This window comes from Pithys albifrons, chromosome 4 (assembly GCF_047495875.1).
Source record: "Pithys albifrons albifrons isolate INPA30051 chromosome 4, PitAlb_v1, whole genome shotgun sequence".
Lineage (NCBI taxonomy): Eukaryota > Metazoa > Chordata > Aves > Passeriformes > Thamnophilidae > Pithys > Pithys albifrons.
This window is the reverse complement of record NC_092461.1, coordinates 81562881-81581344: the sequence shown is the minus strand read 5'-3', so window position 1 is coordinate 81581344 and position 18464 is coordinate 81562881.

Here is an 18464-nt window from a genome sequence, read left to right as displayed (position 1 = left end):
CCCACCCACAGCTACCAGAGTGAAAGAAGCAGTACCTGGCTGTGGCTAGCTCTGAACTGGAACTTTAAATATGACAGATAAATGTTAAGTTTTGTGCTGTGGTAGTTAACTCAGCAGCCAATGAATTTTTACAGAACCTGTTGGAATTTGCGTCAGGATTCTGGTGTCAAGACATCTATGTCATTTTCTAAAGCAAGTGTCCTAGCCTAGAGACTAGCACATGGGACTGAAGTTGAGATATAAAATCTGTTGAAGATCTGCACCCCTCTGGAGAAGCAGATGGACATTTCATGTGGACATCTAAAATAGCTCTAGATGCTTGTCCAAGCCATGGAATTGTCTCCTGTCATCGATTAAAACTGCTACTAAGTGTCAGATTTGATTTAAGTATTACTGGGTTGTACAAAGAGTTAGACCTCCAAATGCTACAGAATAGGCTTTATTTAATTAGTAAATGGAGCTAGAAATTATATTGATTAGGCACTGAAAGTGAACATTTGTGCTACCCAAGTGTATCATTGCCTGGTAATTAGTGAAGAATAGTAACTGGCTCTATAAATCACTGTGAGCTGCTTCAAAAATGTAGTCGATTTGCAGAGATGTAACTGAAAAATCCCTCTATTATTCCACATTTTTTCTCGTTATTCCAACTAAAAAACTTTTCTCCCTGAGGCTTCTGACAAAATGTAGGTATGTCAACAGTATCTCCCAAATGGATGGGTCTCCAGACAACTTGATGGGGAACATTAATATCTAGGGTGAAATGAAACCAAGGTAACAATGTTTAGTCTTAAACTTAGTAGAATCATGGAATCACAGAATGGTTTGGGTTGGAAAGCACCTTAAAGATCATCTAGTTCCAACCCTTCTACCACAGGCAGAGACATCTCCCACTGGACCAGTTTGCTCAAAGCCCCAGCCAACCCATCCTTGCCTTGAACACTTCCAGGAATGCACCATCCATGACTTCTCTAGGCACCTGTTCCAGTTTCTCACCACCCTCATAGTAAACAATTCCTTCCTAATATCCAATCTAAGCCTGCCCTCTTTCAATTTAAAACCATTCTCCCCTGTCCCATCACTACATGCCCTTTCCAAAAGTCCACCTTCAGCTCTCTTCTAGACACCCTTTCATTACAGGAAGGCTGCTATAAGGTTTCCTGGAGGATCTTCATGCCCTTTTTTAGACTTCCCCAACAGATCCATGTATGCATGTGTGTATATATATAAATGCATTAGTACAAGGGGCAGTCTCATGGCATAAAGGAGAGCACTCTGGACTCCGAATCCCAAGGTCCTGAGTTTGAGTCTCAGTGGGACCATCCCCTGGCAGTTCAATACCTCCCTGTAATCCCATCCCATCACATCTCGGATGCTCAGCAGGGTCAGCCCCAGTTACTACCCAGTGCTGTGACAGTCCTGAAGACTTCCCTGTGCGTCAACAACAACAACAACAACAACAACAACAAATCCACTGTGCAGGCTTGAAGGACACACCCACGTGGGGAGAGCCTTTCCCAAATCTTTGTTCATGAAGTTTGGCCATACATACACACGTTACTTAGTATAATAAGTATTTTCCACCTATTATATGCTGCACTCTGTTTGTGGATATTGTAATGCTTCTCTCTCCTATAATCAGAAACAGCATTTGTCTCAAAGTTACTGGAGTTCCAGAGGGGCTCTTAAGTCATGTTGTTCCAGACATTTTGTTTTAAAACTGGTCTGTAGTAGTGGCTTGTCATGAGATAACATGGGGAAATGGAACGTGTCCAAGCAGTAAGACTCTTCCTTAATTTTAGTAAGAGTATTGAAAGTTTCTTGCTCTGTTAGATGAGACATCACCACCATGACATAATATTTTGGGAATATTGGTATAAATAATATCTAATCTAAAGGCAAAAATTAAAAAAAACCCCAAACCCTAAATATTAAAAATTCTCCACTTTATTTATTATAGGGCCTCCAAGAGAACATATTTTGAGACAGAACATTCTGAAAAGCAAAGCAAACTATGCACACTGAAATTTAAAAAGTAAAAGTACTGACAGCTGGTCAAAGGCTAGCAGTTTCCTAGATTTCCATAAAGAAGTCATTCACCCATGCTGTTGACTTAATATATATTAAATAATTCAGTCCTCTGCTTCAATGATTGATTTGTTTTAGACAATGAATTTCCAGCTATTTGTTATATGCTCTTCATTGGCTTTTATACACTATAAAACCATGACACAAACCAGAGTGCAATCCATCACGCAGCATAACCTTCTCCAAAAATGTAGGAGACCATACTTCAAATATGAAACCAGTTCAGAAGCACTGAAGTTGAAATGTTGGTGCCATGCAACTCTTTTGTAATGGCAGAAAGAAAAATAATCCTTAAACCAGAACTGAATGGAATTACTAGTTTGGCATTGTTGTTTCAGACATTATACTACATGTGTTGCTGGTAAGCCAGAGAGAAAGTCAAGTTTAGGCTTTTAACCATAATATATTGTTCCAACAGGCTTTCAATTTTTGGCAGCCTTCACGTGTGTAAGGATTAAACACCACATGGACACTGGAAATGGTTTGACATTAGAAACTACAAAGGGCAAAGAAGAAACTACAAAGATCAAGAGAAAGACCCATGCCAGACCAAGATTCAATTTGATTTAAAAGATCATCACATCTGCCCACAATGATTTCAGCAACAGCCCCTCTCTAGTTCCTACTGAGTAGGTACTGCCCAATACTCTTTTTGACACAATTTTGCAGTGAGTGACAAAACAGTGAAAGATCTGATAAACTATCCCCATATCATAATCCCCTTCATACCATACCACAGAAACACAAGCCTACTTCTGCCCTTTGTAGTGTGTTCAGAGCACTACATAATTTTGGCAATGATCTGCTGCTTTTCAGTGCCTTTCTGGAGTGAATGTGTTACCAGTCGCTGTTTTTAGAGATGTCAGTATGTTGCCAACACCCTGATGACTCCCACTGCAGACATGGAAAGGATTAGAGATCCTGTAGCCTTCCTGTTCATGTATAAGAAGTGATGCAACAGTGAGAACAACACATTTGGAGATGCAATATGTTGACGGAGAAGTGGACACATGGAACTACATTTTTTCAAGGTACCCCATTGTTAGCCTTCAGCAATGGTCTGGATGTGAAAAGGATTAGCTTTATTCAAACAAGTCTGACTGGGTATAACAGAATCTACTAAACAAGGTATTTTCTCTACTCAAGATTCTATTTGCATATTTATTTGAGATTTTACAACATTACTTACTCTGTTTTTCCTCACACCCTTGGAAAGAGTGAGGAAACCCAAGAGATTTCAAGTCTGAATGAAGGCAGTGATCATCAGCAGAGTCTTCTTTGATCACTAATGGCTCAGGGGAAAGTAGCACTAAGGGACCTTAGGACAGCTTAATGGGAAGCAGAACACAGTTACTCTTTAGTACAGCAATCCTTCTAAGTACTCACTAAGGGGTAAGTTTGATTTTACCTCTAACATGTATGTTTTGTGTGTTGCATCACATTAATGACTGTACTTGTCAGGTGATTTCATCATGATACTGACAGTTCATGAAATGGTACCTCATCTGAAAACCAGTTAATTGGAATAGAAAGCCTTTTCATGCTGCCACAGAATAAAACAAGCAGAAACATTTGGGATTCAGGGTTCAGAATTCAGTTTTCTCCTGAATGTTCTAGTGAGAACATTCTTAACTGAAGACTATAGTATACAACTTGTTACAAAGAGTTTAAGAGGTTTCATAACTTATGTTAAGAATGTTAAATAAATTGAGCTTAGCACAAATGTGATCTTATTTCCATACCAAAGAAATCTGGCCTAATTTGGAGCCTTAAAAAAAGAACTTTTTTACAGAAAGGTGACACATCTTTTAGGATATGAATGCAACATCTTTTTATTACATTGTACATACTCAACTATACTGTTATATATATGATGTAGTATTTGCTGCATGCTCTAGAAACTGCCAAATGTTTTCCATAACCCCTCTTTTTTAGAAATATTTCAGATACATCTGTTCTGCACTAAATCCTGTGCTGCTATTTGGCATGGACTGTATCTTCAGACTGTTCTGCAGAGTTAAACTGTGCCAAGACTGAAGTATTGATTGCTACTTACTGTACATGGCATACTAATAAATCCCATCTCTGTGTCCTAGCCAGCCATATATATACATAGCCCTTGAGGAATCACTTCTGCATTTTAATAGTCCTGTTCTAATAGAACAAGGCACTAACTAGTACCTTTCAGAATTCTGAGATGAAGAAATTGATCCAGCTGAGCCATTAACATATATACAGGGAGCTAAAGCAACTGGCTGACATGTTGTCAGTTTAGCTCAGCACTGGAACAGGGATGTCTCCATCTGGGCTGAAGGCTATAACAAGAGAAAGAAAAAGCTGAAACAGACAAAGCCTGAAATTTCTCTCTGGTCCTATATGAAAGACAGATTTTATACTGCAGTATTCACGCCATCTTTCCATGTAATTTTTTATCCTATACTTTAGCATGCACTGACTCCATTTTTTTTCCAGGGAGTTACTATTCTAACTGAGTAATCTTTCAGGGACAATTCAAAGGAAATGTTGTTCCATACTAAATTCTAAAATTATACATATGTGCTTATGGGAAGACTGACTCATGAATCTGGAAATAAAGAGACCTTACTGTTAGATGACCATGCTCCTGTACAAATGCTATTTTTAAAATAAATAAGATATAAAATATAAATATTTATATATCTCACATACATAAATTTAAAAAATGCTAAAAATCTAAGATATGTAGGTGTGACACTTAGAGCCATGATTTAGTGATGAGCATAGTGGAGCTAGGTTTATGGTTGGACCTGATGATCTTAGAGGTCTCTTTCAACTTAATAGATCCTATAATTATATGCCTCTGTGGTTGTGTATCCAACCTGTGTTTGAACATGTACCAGTAAGAATTTGACAGCAGCTTCTTCTTCTATATAAAACCTTCCAAACCTGAGCAGTCCTTCTTAGTCTTTATCCTGGTATTAATTAGTTAAGGGCTTTTCTGGTGGAAGTACAGGAAGTTGGTCTGCACAGTAGCTGTAGAAGTACATGGCCAAGTATTAATGGAAATTCGCGGTCATTTTTCCCATTAGTAATCAGTGATGAAACTGATGTAAGTGATGAGATGAAGGAAGCCTGAAGGATGACCCAGTAGACATAAAGGAATGTCTCTCAAGCAGGGTAGAAGTGGAGCGAGTAGGAATTATGGAGAAGGGAGATTTGTATTTGATGGAAGAGGATGAGGGAGTGATGAAATGGAAGAACTCAGCGACATGGCATTCAAAGATGGAATGAATTGAAAGAAAAAACTGACATTTGCAAGAAGTGAGATAAAACTCAAACATAGAAAGAATGTGGGGCTCTTCTGGAGGTAGAAGTTTGCAGTCTCAGTGGCTTGTGGTGATGAGGGCAATCAGGAGTACCACATTATTAAGAACTCAGTATTAACTGAATGCCACAAAATCTCCTTTGAAAAAAAGCTTATACTGAAAGCTATGTTCCTTCAGGCCTTGGGAAAAAAGCCCTAGAAGAAATGCCAGCTAAGTAGTGCAAGTAACGTAAATGAAAATGAGATTGAGAATGCCAGTTTATGTACTGAGCATGAAGTAGGATTTTATGACTCTGATGTATCTATACTTCTGTTCATTAATTCCCTGCATTATTTTTTTCTGAAATGTCACCATAAACGCAACCCTAGCAACTCTCCTGGCTGTAGAAGGCTGTTTGGGATGTTTGACTTGGGAGCATCTACAGTTATCCAGAGTATAAGCTACTTAATAGTCAAATATTTCTGAGAGCAGAAAATTGCATAAGGATTCTATTAACAGTATGTAAACACAAAGTGGTATTTTTGTTTAACAGGCACTGAATTGAAATGTCTTCCCCCACCCTGTGCACTGTACCACTTTTGTTCTGGGCTCACTAGTAAATAAGTCACTGTAAATAGAACAATGCCAGAGAACATTTCTTGTCAGTGAGATTTGGTCTTTTGTGCCATTATGCATTTAGAGCTGGCCTCATCACAGTGGTGGTCCAGGTCAGCTAACATTCCCCACTCGCCCATTCCCAAGTGCCTCTAGTAGGAATGTTCCCAACAGGACTATCCTGCTTTGAGAGCTCTCAATATTCAGCTGTGTGGGTGCAGCTGATCTGGTTCCATTGCCAGAGGATGGTCCTGGGGATGTGTCACTGTGGCTGCAGATGCATCCTGGCTGGAGCAATCTAATCAGTTCAAGTACACATCTCCATTTATTTTGGTGCACAGGCACTCCTTTTAAATTAAGAGCAGCTTAAATGTATGGATGATATTACCAGTGATAATTCCAGTTCATTTGTTCATCTGAGCAGGTGTCTGACTCATTAAGCCCTCTGTGCACGTATCCCCTATACTGCACACAGATGGATGTGGTAGGTACCCAGCAATTAGGATAACCCAGAATTAAATGAAGCTGTGCTTGACTGTTGTGTACATGCAGAGATAAAAGATAGTCCAAAATAGATCTTTAGTGTCCTATTTTTAATATTTTATTTTCATTAAGTGCCTACAAGTATTTTATTTAGAAGATCTGGAACCTTTTCTTGGGAAAAGTGAACATTCAGCACTATTAATAATAAAACAGAGTATAATGTGCCTTTTTAAATGCTCTGCGTGTGTCAAGTTGATAAGCCCTGCAAAGCTGCTGTGAGGAAGGACAGTATTTCTGAGGAGTATTTCCAGATGAAGGCATCAAAGCTGAGAATTCCAAAAGAGTTTAAAATGAGTAGTGAAGTGAAAGCCATTAGTCCTGATGCTGAACCCACCAGAAAAGTAGCCTTCTTTAGCTTGTCAGTTTTAATCCAGAACTTCTTCCCCACTCATGCAGCTTTGCAGGCTAGTGGATGGTAATGTTTGTGCAGAGATGGTACAAGTGAAGGAGCAGGTGTGTCTTTCAGGGTCACAGCTTCACTGCAGTATTTTTCTTCTTCTTTTTTTCCTCTTCCTCTATCACATGAATGATCCCTTTTCAGGACCTGATAAATGTTGCAGCAGATTTTCTAGTATCCATCACTACAATAAGCAACAAAGCTGATTATTGATTTTTAAGATTGTGAGCCATACCATTTTGAAGTAATGTGTGTTCGTGTAAATCTTAATCAAATAAGCATTCTGAAAAGATTAAACAAAAGCTATTCCACTTGAATTTTTATAGTTGAAATTGGCTTCCTCCAGGAGTTTTTACAGGTTCTTGTCCTGGTGTAAATTTCCGTCTTTGATCTTGCCAAAGGACATATCATCTCTTATTTCAGGTACAGTGTGGGTGAGATCTTCAACCAAGTGGACTTAACGTAAGAAAAGATTTATAGGGCTAGGAGAGGTTTTATTATTATTATTATTATTATTATTATTATTATTATTATTATTATTATTATTATTATTATTATTATTATTATTATCTTTGTAAGGCATGTTCTGTGGATTTGTTTTTTTAAAAAAAGATAATAAAAAAAAGCCCTGGGAAGCAGTAATTCTCTTCTGAGCACCTGCATTTTGTGCAGCTGCTTCACTGATTTCAGGGTGCTGCTTATTCATCCAAAGGTCTTGTGCATTCAGAGGGAGAATGAAGATTATGGTCATTTCATCCAGCGTATGTGCCAATTATTGCAAGCAATGCTGGTAGGCAAATGTCTTGCTATCTGACTCCATTGACTTTTTCCACCTTGGCAATGAATAGAAGGCCACCAGATACATCCATCTTTCCATCCTCGTATAGAGAAGAGTGTTTGAAATATAAATAACAGAGCATAGAAAAGGAAGAGGAAAAGGTCCAAGGATTATAAACATGCTGAAGGCTGCCTGGGCCAGATCTTAACCTTCAGAAGCACCTGGGCAGTTGTGTTACTGGCAGGAAGAAGGAGGCAGTGTTACTGGAAATAGAGGGAGTCTCCTGTCTTTGAGATGACCAAACATTTTCCTCTTGTGCTGTTGTCCTTGCAGACTACAGGAGGCCTGTCAGGGAGGGCCTGGATAAAGCTGCCTTCCAGAGTTCCTGATTTTTTAGGAAAGGTTCTGATGTACTTCAAGATCTTTAATTCTTTTGACTTTGGTCATCTCATGGCCACTGAGGAAGGGAAAAGTTTTGCAATCATTTGTGTGTAGGTAGGTGTGCCTGTTTTCCTGAAACTGCCTGGCTAAGGAAATTATTTATACATCTTAAAAATGTGGAACCTGAACTTTTTTCTTACAATACCAATGCACCAGCAGAAATTCATGTGTGAGAACCGAATTCATGGCAAGCTTTTTTACCTTTTTTTTCCATCTGCAAACTGTATACATTTCTTTTACTAACACTTGGATATACACAACATTCTCAGTACTAAACTCATTATTTCTGAGGTATATAATTTGTTTAGTTTATTTACAGTAGAGGAACACAGTGTGATTTACCATGGCATTGTCTTCCATGGTGTACAGCATGTCTTAGAGAAAAGTCTTAGATAAGATTTTAAGGATCAAATTGAATCTTTTACAGGCTTTTTATTGAAGAACTTTTTCCGCATGAGTGGTCCTTTCCCTTAGGAACCTGGGCTGTAGAAGAGGAAGGGCCCTTCTGATTATTAAGCCTAGGCTCCCACTTTAATGTGCAACAGCATTACATAATACCATGCCCAAAATTTAATCAAATAGTGTCTTAAAGATGCTTCTCATGCAAATACCATTGAGTGCAGTTGGAATGCACAGGAATATAGGACAGATCTGAGCCTTAATCTTTCCACAAGTGTTTAACATAACAAAAGCAAACTGGTCGAGTAAAGTGATGGAGAACCATGTGTTTAGTAAGAGAAGGGAGACAAAGAGTGAAGTCTTCCAGCACACAAAGTGATTCTGCACCATTCAGCAGAATCACTCCAGTCAGATGAAAACAGAGTACCTCCTTCTTTATAGACTCTGAAAGTGCTTTTAAATGGGAATGCTTATAGTGCATGATTGTATTACATCAAGAATCACTCTTTTCTTATAGAAAAGGTCTAGGGGAGATTGCTTGAAAATGTATCTTCAAAGTGAAAATTTATATTCCACTGGGGAAAGGAGCAATTTTTTTTTCCTGACAGGCATTTCACTGAAAAGTGTGAAATAGGAGTTTTTGATGCAGATAGATTAGTCTTTGAAGCAATCACTGAATGTGCACAGCAATGAAATTGAACTTTGGGAAGCTCAGGTAGAGAGGCATTTTAGATCATTTTACTTTCACACGTTAATTTTCTTTTAATATTGCATTGTTGAGATACAGGAACCGATTAGCACTGGGTGATACTGATGTTGTACAAAAACCAGAGACATTTTAAAGTGTCTTGTCTGTTCATATAAGCAAAATGGAGTACTTGCTGTGCCTGTATTGTTAAATTTATCAAGCCATTATTGGGTGCAATGACAGTGAACTTGAGAGGTTTCTCAGCCACTGGCTTAGCTCTGTATTTGTGTGCCACTAGAAATTGTCCTTTGGAGGAAGGTCACTGACTTTTGCAGTGTGGGAATGCCCAGCTAGCACAGATATCTCCACAAGACACTGTGCTGTGCCTTTTTTAACAAGCTTATTAGCCTGGCCAGAGAGTTTTGCTTCCAGCTCTAAGCTGGCTCTCCACACAGTAGCTGTTACACCTGCATTGCACTGCTTTGTGCTACATAAGCATATGCCAAGCAAAGTTGCACTGAACTAAAATCATGTTTAAAAAATCCATATCCTGTTAAAGGCCTATATAGGCATATTTAGCTCATTCCAACTTGTCTTCTGTCACTTTTGAGTATGTCTCTTGCTGAGGCAGACTAAGGCAATATAATTTAAAGTTACACACACACACAAACACACACACTGAGCTTTGTAGTGTTTTCCTAAAGTGTGTTTTTAAACCAGAGTAGTTAAATGGGTACAATCTTTGTGTTTTGACAGGCAGAGAGATCCTGGTGCTTTGAAGTTAGCTGGACCTTTGCCAGTGTAGTCAGGATTATTTGTAGGATCTTTATTCTGTGCCAGTGCTGGGAAGTGCAATTTAGAGAAAAGAAGTTACAGTCCCAAAAGATTATCTGCAAACTGAAAGCAGGATCTGAATGAACATTGTCAATGAGCAACTTGTGTTTTCACAGTAATTAAAACTTGTAATAAAAGGGTGGGCTTATTTCAAAATTCATAAATTCATTTAAGTCCTCCAAACACTGCTTTCCTATGAGTGTCTGATTAAAACAATCCAAATTCCTAAAACAAAATTAAAATATGTAAACCCCAAACCTCATGAAAATCAAACTATGATTTTTGTTCGTGTAAAAAGAAACCCAAATCAAAATAAGCCATCTGCCAGTAAATCATTGATCTGAACATGGATAAACCACAGGACAAGAATAGAATATTCATAGTAATTAGTGGTGTAGACAGAATAGAAACCTTTTCTTTGCACTTGCTGTTGTTATGGTGATTCCTCCTCCAAACACTCTCCTCCCCCCAGACGACATTGGCTCTCTCCATGGCTTTCCATCTGGCTCTTGCTTTCTTGTTTATCCCAATGAAATTAGCTCGACTGCTCATTTGTCACCTTGGAGGTGTAGTCTCTGTGAACATGTGCAGTGCGAGAAAGCGGAACAAGCAGATGGTACTTGAGAATAGATAAACAGACAGATGCATTAAAGAGACAGCAAAATTGTTGGTATGAAATAGCGTCTGGAAGATGATGAATTGGGTTTGTGTTTGGTAAGGCATGGCCAAGTCTCGCATGCAAAGAAGTGCTATTCCCTCATCCTTGTTTTCTTTTAGGTGCTGGCACATGCTGAGGGCTCTCTGCATTGCTGAAGCTCATGGATAAGAAGAATCAGGGGTACCACGTTTCAGATAGTACACTGAGGTTTCATGTGAATTGCTGGAAACTGTGACACGTTTTCTTGGCAGCTTTTCCTTAATGAAATGAAAAACACATCTCTGCAAATCTGCACAAATAATTTCTCTTTTTAATGTCTGTTTTTTTCCTAGAAATAGCTCAACTCAGTGTGCTATTTATGATATCTGTGGTATCTTGTTTATGTCTAATAAGTGCATGTACGTGAAAAATGGTAATTTCATAGTACATTCATTTAACTGCATTAAATGCAGAGTTGGTCTGGGCTTATGTCAGGAATCAAAATCTCTTGTCCAGAAACATGCAATGAGATTTATCTTGGAAAACCTGTGTGGAAATAAGGACACAAGCAGAGGACAGTCTAAGCGCAGACAGAATAGAAAAATAAGAGTCATTGTCTATGAAAATGTGACATAGTTGGCCCTATCTGCTAGGCCAAAACCAACTTTTGGCCAAATGAGATTTTTAAAGGTAATGAATACGGTGTGCTTATGTGTGTGGCATAGGAAAAATGGAGACAAAAGCAGGATAATACTTACTTTCAGAAGTTAGCAAAATACTTGTCTTCATTACTGAGGTCAAATTTCTCTTTCCTAAAGCAGTGATGGACTGGAGTTGAATACTAAGGTCCAACAGCTAACAAACTTTGCTCCACAGAGATCTTTCAGTAAGGTTGCCAAGTTGCAGCTGTCTAGACTTATATGCAAAGAGTCACATACACATAGCCTGGATTAATGAAAAGGCAAGTGTTTAAAGACGTTGACAGTGGCAAAGAAGACCACTACCAGTCCCTGTGCACTGCCAGGAAGGAGGGAAGGGCTGGAGATGGGGCAGGGACAGGCAGGTGGGAAAGGAAAGAGGACAGAGTGAGCTTGGGTACATACATGGGGTGAATCCATGGCTGTGCATCTCGGAGAAGGAACAAATTGAGGATGTGGCAGGGAGAGGAGAGGAGAGGAGAGGAGAGGAGAGGAGAGGAGAGGAGAGGAGAGGAGAGGAGAGGAGAGGAGAGGAGAGGAGAGGAGAGGAGAGGAGAGGAGAGGAGAGGAGAGGAGAGGAGAGGAGAGGAGAGGAGAGGAGAGGAGAGGAGAGGAGAGGAGAGGAGAGGAGAGGAGACAAAGGGAAAGTGGAAAAGAAGAAGGAAGGTTGAAAAGAGCCAAATATGAAGTGGATTGAGAGACCATTGTGGTTGTTAGTGAGAAAAAGCATGGCTTGTAGGACCTCCTAAACTACTGGAAAGAAGGTGGAACTGGGAACCTCTTGGTAGGGGTAGTCTTTTTTGGATTGATTCACAGAATGGGTAGTGATGGGCCTGGACTGCAAAGGGAGCAGGTGCTTTATTCATCGCACATATATGCCTACTTCCCCCTGAATAAATGAAAACATGCCATGCTAGAATCCGTAGCTGACAATACAGATAAAATATATCAGCAGTATTTTTGATTAAACAATTGTTTCTTGCTGGTGAATGTTGCCATAACTCAATATGCTCCAAAAGCTCCAGAAAGTTCAGGAATCTCAGAAGCCAATGGGAGACAGTAGCTCACTCACTTACCAGCGCATTGATGTGCCATTCCTCCAGGGCTGACACAGCAGTCAGCACAGAGACAAGACCACAGCCAGGTTTGAAGCACACTTTTGAAAGTGAGAACTTTTGACTCATTTTTTTTTCTCTTTGAGACTGCCATGCAAAGACTAACCAGAGCCAGGTTGCAGAGTATCTGCATGTTCTCCAGATTCCAGAAATTTCAGACGGGAGCTTTGTTTTCCATGGTTCAGGAATGGTAATCCAATACACATTTCAAAGCTGCATTTCATGTCTTATGATACAAGTGGAATTCCACATGAATAACTAATCTTCATTTGTCATCTCAGGGATAAGTATATGCTGTTTCTCTGACCTCTAGCATGACACAAAAAGTGTAGACCAAAGATAGTTGAACTGCACCTTTTGTCCCTTTGACTGATTTCTTTTCTGCCTTTGTTTCAGATTTCAGGGAAATAAGTGAATTTGCTCACATTTGAGCCATAGTTCCTGTTTTCCTGGCGTGAAATGGATTCCCTGTTCATTTTGTCCTGGAGAGAAATGATTTTGCCACAGGAGACATGCTTATTTTCTTGTCGCATTTGCAAATTGTAACTCTGTTTTATAGAACACAAAACCACCTCATGTATACAGGAATTAGACAGACTTGATTTAAGGCTAGTCTGTTGTTTCAGAGACAGCATCTCGGTACCCTGGACACCTTGATGATCAGAAGGGTTATTTTCAGTGTCATACCAGTGTTGCACAGTGTGTAATTCCACCAAGTCTTACTCGCTTTCTCAGGTATGAGCATACTCAACTAACTGATGCACCTCAGGCACTCATGCTATAAGATGTGGCATTACCTTCCATGTTAGAACAGGAAATGAAGGGCAGAGTCCAGCTTCCCATCATACCCATCTGGGAGCTGTGTTAGGTCCTGTCCTCTTCACCTTCTCTCTGGCCTTGGAAAAAGGAGCACAACCAGTTCTGTCTCTTTGAAAGGCCTGCTTTAGATCAGGGCTGGTGTTCTCACCATGCTCCTGACACAACCCTTGCTGAGAGGAGGAGCTGAAGTGAATCCCTCACCTGTCCTTGATTTTGCTGGGAAACTTTGTTTGTGCCAAACATTTGAGAACTAACTTAAGAGTTGCTGAGCTATGAGTTTTGGTTTGTAGACACATTAGGAGAACCCTACCTCTGGGTAACCAGAGAAGGTATGTTTAAAATTGCTGGGTCATAGCAGAACTGTTTGGTGTCACGGGGTTGTAACTGAGTGATGGCAGGCCAGCATGCTTCAGACATCTGGCTTGCAAAAGAAAAAACAAAACTCAATAAGTTAAATCCAAAGTTTGTTTTAAAATGCAAATATAGTCAAATTGTCTTGAAATTCCAGTTTGTCCCTTTCTTTGAAGGGAGTGGCATGTGTTTTCCATACATTACACACACCAATTTCCTTTGTAAAACAGAGATTTAAAAAGTTAGAAAAAAGAATGCTGTATTCTGAAGGGAATTGCATATAACACAGCTGCCTAAGTGGGTTTAGTGGCTCACAAATAGCAAGCAAAGTCACCTAGCATGCAGGCAAGGCAAAATACTGCACAGAACATGTATCATGTTGATGCATTCCATTTAAGAAATGAAACGATGGGTTTTTATTTTTAGGGTCATTTTTTTCTTAAGGAACTACAAGGACATCATAAATGGAATGGACAGGAGAAAGATGTTCAGGAAGAATACTCCTTTGGTCACAGTTTGCTGCAGGGTTTGAAGTGATACACAGGTTTTCCAATATTCTGTCAGCCCTTCCAGGAGAAAGAGACCTCATACTTTAGAATGAATTTCCATATTTTTATATAAACACATTTTGTAAAAATACCCTTGGCTATGGCCAATATATACACTGCACAAAAGTAATTTCAGTATGAATTTAGAATCTTAATCTCCAATAAATCAACAATTATTTTTTCTTCATTTATAGAGCTATTAACTGATTTTAGTAGTACACGCTAAACTTTTAGGTAAGACAAATTATGGAAGTGTTAATTACTTCATAAAAACAGGTAAAGCTTAGTCAGGGGATGGCAGATGAGGGGCTTCCTTTTACCCTATTGAGGGTCCTCAAGGCCAGTGTAACATCCTTACAGTAGTGTGATGGCCTCACTTTATGCCAAACAAGACAAGGAATACTTTCAGTGAGACTGAGATGAAATTTATTTAATGTATTTTACTTTAGGTAGGACAAAGTAGAGGACCAATATAGTTGTAAGAATGAGAAATGAAGCCATTCTTTGGCCATCACATTTTAAGGGAGGAGACAGACCCTTGTGTATTCCCAACTGCCTCTCTTGAGGGGTATCTGAACTCAATAGCTTAGATTCAGGAACCTAATGATTAAACTTTTAAATCAACAATTGTCATTGCAACAGCAAAAGCTCCAGGAAACTTGTGTCATGTTTTTCTGCTGCTGTATATCATGCTTGGTCCCATACAAGGACATAAAGAAATTTACACAGTTAGTTATGCATATACAAATATTGTGAGGGCAAAGGAATATCTGTCAGTCAAGAATTAATTTCAGCTTTTGCATGTTCTATTTCTCCTATAAGGGGTATGTTTTTTTTCTGTGTCATTAACCTGGCTGAGCATATAATGAAACCTATGATGGAAAGCCATGTCCTGCTAGGATTCTTCTTCTTCTGATGTTCAGCAGGTCATTACATTCTCTTAACTGCTGTAAAACTCAACAGCATTTGAAAAAAAAGTATTTTGTTTAAAATCCTGACATATAAATCCTGACATTCTTCAGGTACAAGTATGTACTAGTATGTTGTTTTCCTGTAAATTGCATGCCAAGTTGAATTTGCTATGTAAGTGTGAAAACTAAGAGGATGTGTCATTATGCTTTGTGAAGGGCCATGTACTGGGGATAGCAGAACCATGGGAACAGCCTAATATCAACTGTTAGGCCCGAGGGTCATAGTCACATCCTCTTATCCTCTACAATTTGCATGTCTTCCTACCTTTTTTATCTTCTGAAGAGAGAACTGACAACATCTGGCAATTGCCACTGAGCACAGATTTTGTCACATCAGATAAGACAGTTTATCTGTTTGTGACCAGCCAGTCTCTCTGCAGCACATATGTCAGCTCTTGAACTGAATCCCAGACCTCATGCATCAGGGGTTGGAAGGCTTCTATAAGGCCTCTGTGGAATCTGATGAAATTGTGAGATCTTTACTGGCATTGCTGAGCAGTGACTGACTCGCACGAATCATCCCAGTGATTTCAGCTGTTGAATAGCTGCTCACTGTTGTCAGAAAAAGCTTTCCAATTTCCCATTTTTTACTGGTTGCTGTTTGTTAAATCCTCCAGGTGAGTTTGGCATAGCAATAGTGTTACAGCAGCTCTCCATGGAACAAGACAGAGGACAAAATTAACAACCCTGAGGCATATGAGTATTTTTAGATTGTTTGATTGAAGGCTTACAGCAGCAGTGTCTTATAGCACTGCCAAGCCACTCAAAAGATGGGAATGGTAAACTAAAAGAGAGGTTGTTTAGTCAGTCTACATCTGCAGAATGTGATTTTATGATGACTGCTCTTTTTAATGAGTAGGTGTGATGCTAAAGCCTGAAGGTACAGCAAGAATTTAAAACCACAACAATGAGTCCAAGAGGAGAGAAAAATCTAATTGGGAGAATGAAGCAGGAGGTTTCATTTCTGCCATGCCAAGGGCTTTCTTCTACACAGAGAGTGGGAAGATAGAATGAGGCCAAGGATTGTCTAGTCTTAGTACTTCTGTGTGGAGTGAACCCACCTCTAGTCTTTTCCCTATTTCTGTTCAGTGAAACAACAGTTTGATAAGTTACTGAGGCAGCATTTACCTTTTGGTCTTCTTTTTATCCAGTCAGCAGAGCAGGAACGAACATGAGGTCAGCTGAGACAAAGACTATCATGAAAGTGAGACTTGGCTAGGAGTAGGTTGCAGAGAAGTAAGGACATTTTCTCAGCTCATTTTCACTAAATAAAATCACTCACTGTCTTTTGCAGTTTCGAAGTTTTGCTGAAATGTCTGTCCTTGGTGAATACTTGATGAAATGCATCCTTGGATGGAGCTGCTCCTGAAGACTGTGAATGGAGTCCCACAGCTTTTTAGCCTACTAGAGAGAACAAGCAAAGAAGGTGCTATATATTTTTATGTGGAATTGGAGAGGAGTAGATCTTCTTAATCCAGGAGAACCATGACATTATATATCTTTGCTGGGCACCATCTGATTTGCAGTTCATAGGTTTTAGGTATAATGATCTATCCAATATTTTTCCTTCTAGCTGCCCCAGAGAGCATTCTCTCCTTGCATATTTTCACCAAAACACTTGGGATACTTCATTGTTCTAATGCAGGGCACACATTTCTTTCCAACGTTTCCTATGCTCTTATCTTCAGCTGAATTTGGTACTTGCCAGTCATGCCTATTACTTCTGTCATTTCCAGGGAAATTGGTTTGAAGAGTAAAGTAGGTCAATTTGAGAGTAGTTTGCAAAGCAGAATTTGTAACAATAGCATGAGAATGATAGTCTCTTAAATTACATGTGTGCCCTTCAACAAGAGGCAAGACTGAAAGCACTCAAAGCAGACAAATCTGAAAACTTGAAAGCACCCAAGATAGGTACAGCTTCAATCTGATGACTCCCTATTAACAAATAAATAATTATACAGCCAAATCAAGTAACTTTCTTTTGCTAAGAAGTTTTTCTTTTCGGTGTATTTATATGAAAGATTTCTTAGATTATCCATAAATTCTACCTATGTGAAACATAAATGGGATCTTTCAAATTAGTGACGCTCAAACTGAAAATATGTACTATATTCGTTCAGTTCAATTGCTCTTATATTATTGTGGCTATCTCCTCACTAGGTGAATACTATGCATCTATGAATTTTGGATTGAACATCGTTTAGAATTCATAATTAGACTAATCAGGCACTGTTCAAGTATTCGTGTCAAGACTTACAAGATATCAAGATTCTTGAACAGGAGAAGACTGTCAAAAATTAAGTAAAAAAAAAGTATAGCTTTCTCCCTCCCACTTCTTTACCTAGATGTAATTAAAAAAATATGTGTTTGACATTCATAGAATCATTTAGATAGGAAAAAACCTTTAAGATCAACAAGTCCAACTGTTAACCCAGCACTGTTAAGTCCACCACTAAGCCATGAGCCTAAGTGCCACATCTACATGTCTTTTAAATACCTCCAGGATGGTGACTCTACTACTTCCTGGGCAGCCTGTTCCAGTGCTTGATAACTCTTTCCTCCTGTCAAGTCTAAACATCCACTGAAAGAAGAGCCTAAAATAAATGTGAAAATTGATTGGAACTACCCCCAAGACTTTTCCTGGAAATAAATCTTTATAGGATAGCTAAGTCTTCAAAAAGTTTGCTTGTTCCTCTGAAACAGTGTATGAACTACTTTCCTGCATTTCCTGACCACTTTTGCCCAAGAGATGGTATGAGTGAATGAAGGGATCTTAGGCAAAAGTACCCATTAGTTTAGTCCAGCCTCTTTCTGACTGGTTAATGGGGAAGGTCAGGCTGTTCTGCAGCCCCATCCAGAGTGTGGTAAACACATCACCTGAAATGAAAGGAGAAGAAATAGTACAGCTTAGCCTGAGTCATCCAGGCTGCAAGCCACACAGAGTAAAAGGGAAAGATCCTCCCTTGTTTCTCACAGGGGAGAAGTGCACTGAGAAATCAGTGATGATTAATAAACATTATTCAGACATGAGGTAGAAAGACAAACAGCTTTCCAAGTAACTCCCTTTACTGCAGTAGCCAAGTGGAAAGCAAGCCAAGTCCTTTAATTAGGACATGATATCTTTCTTGCTTGTTACCTCGTCATCCAGCTGCAACTTATCACAACCTAGTATATGGGCTCCCAAGGATGGAAAGCATATTTTACAGGAGACTGATGCAGTACTTACTGCTACAGAACCTGCTCTATAACTGACACTGG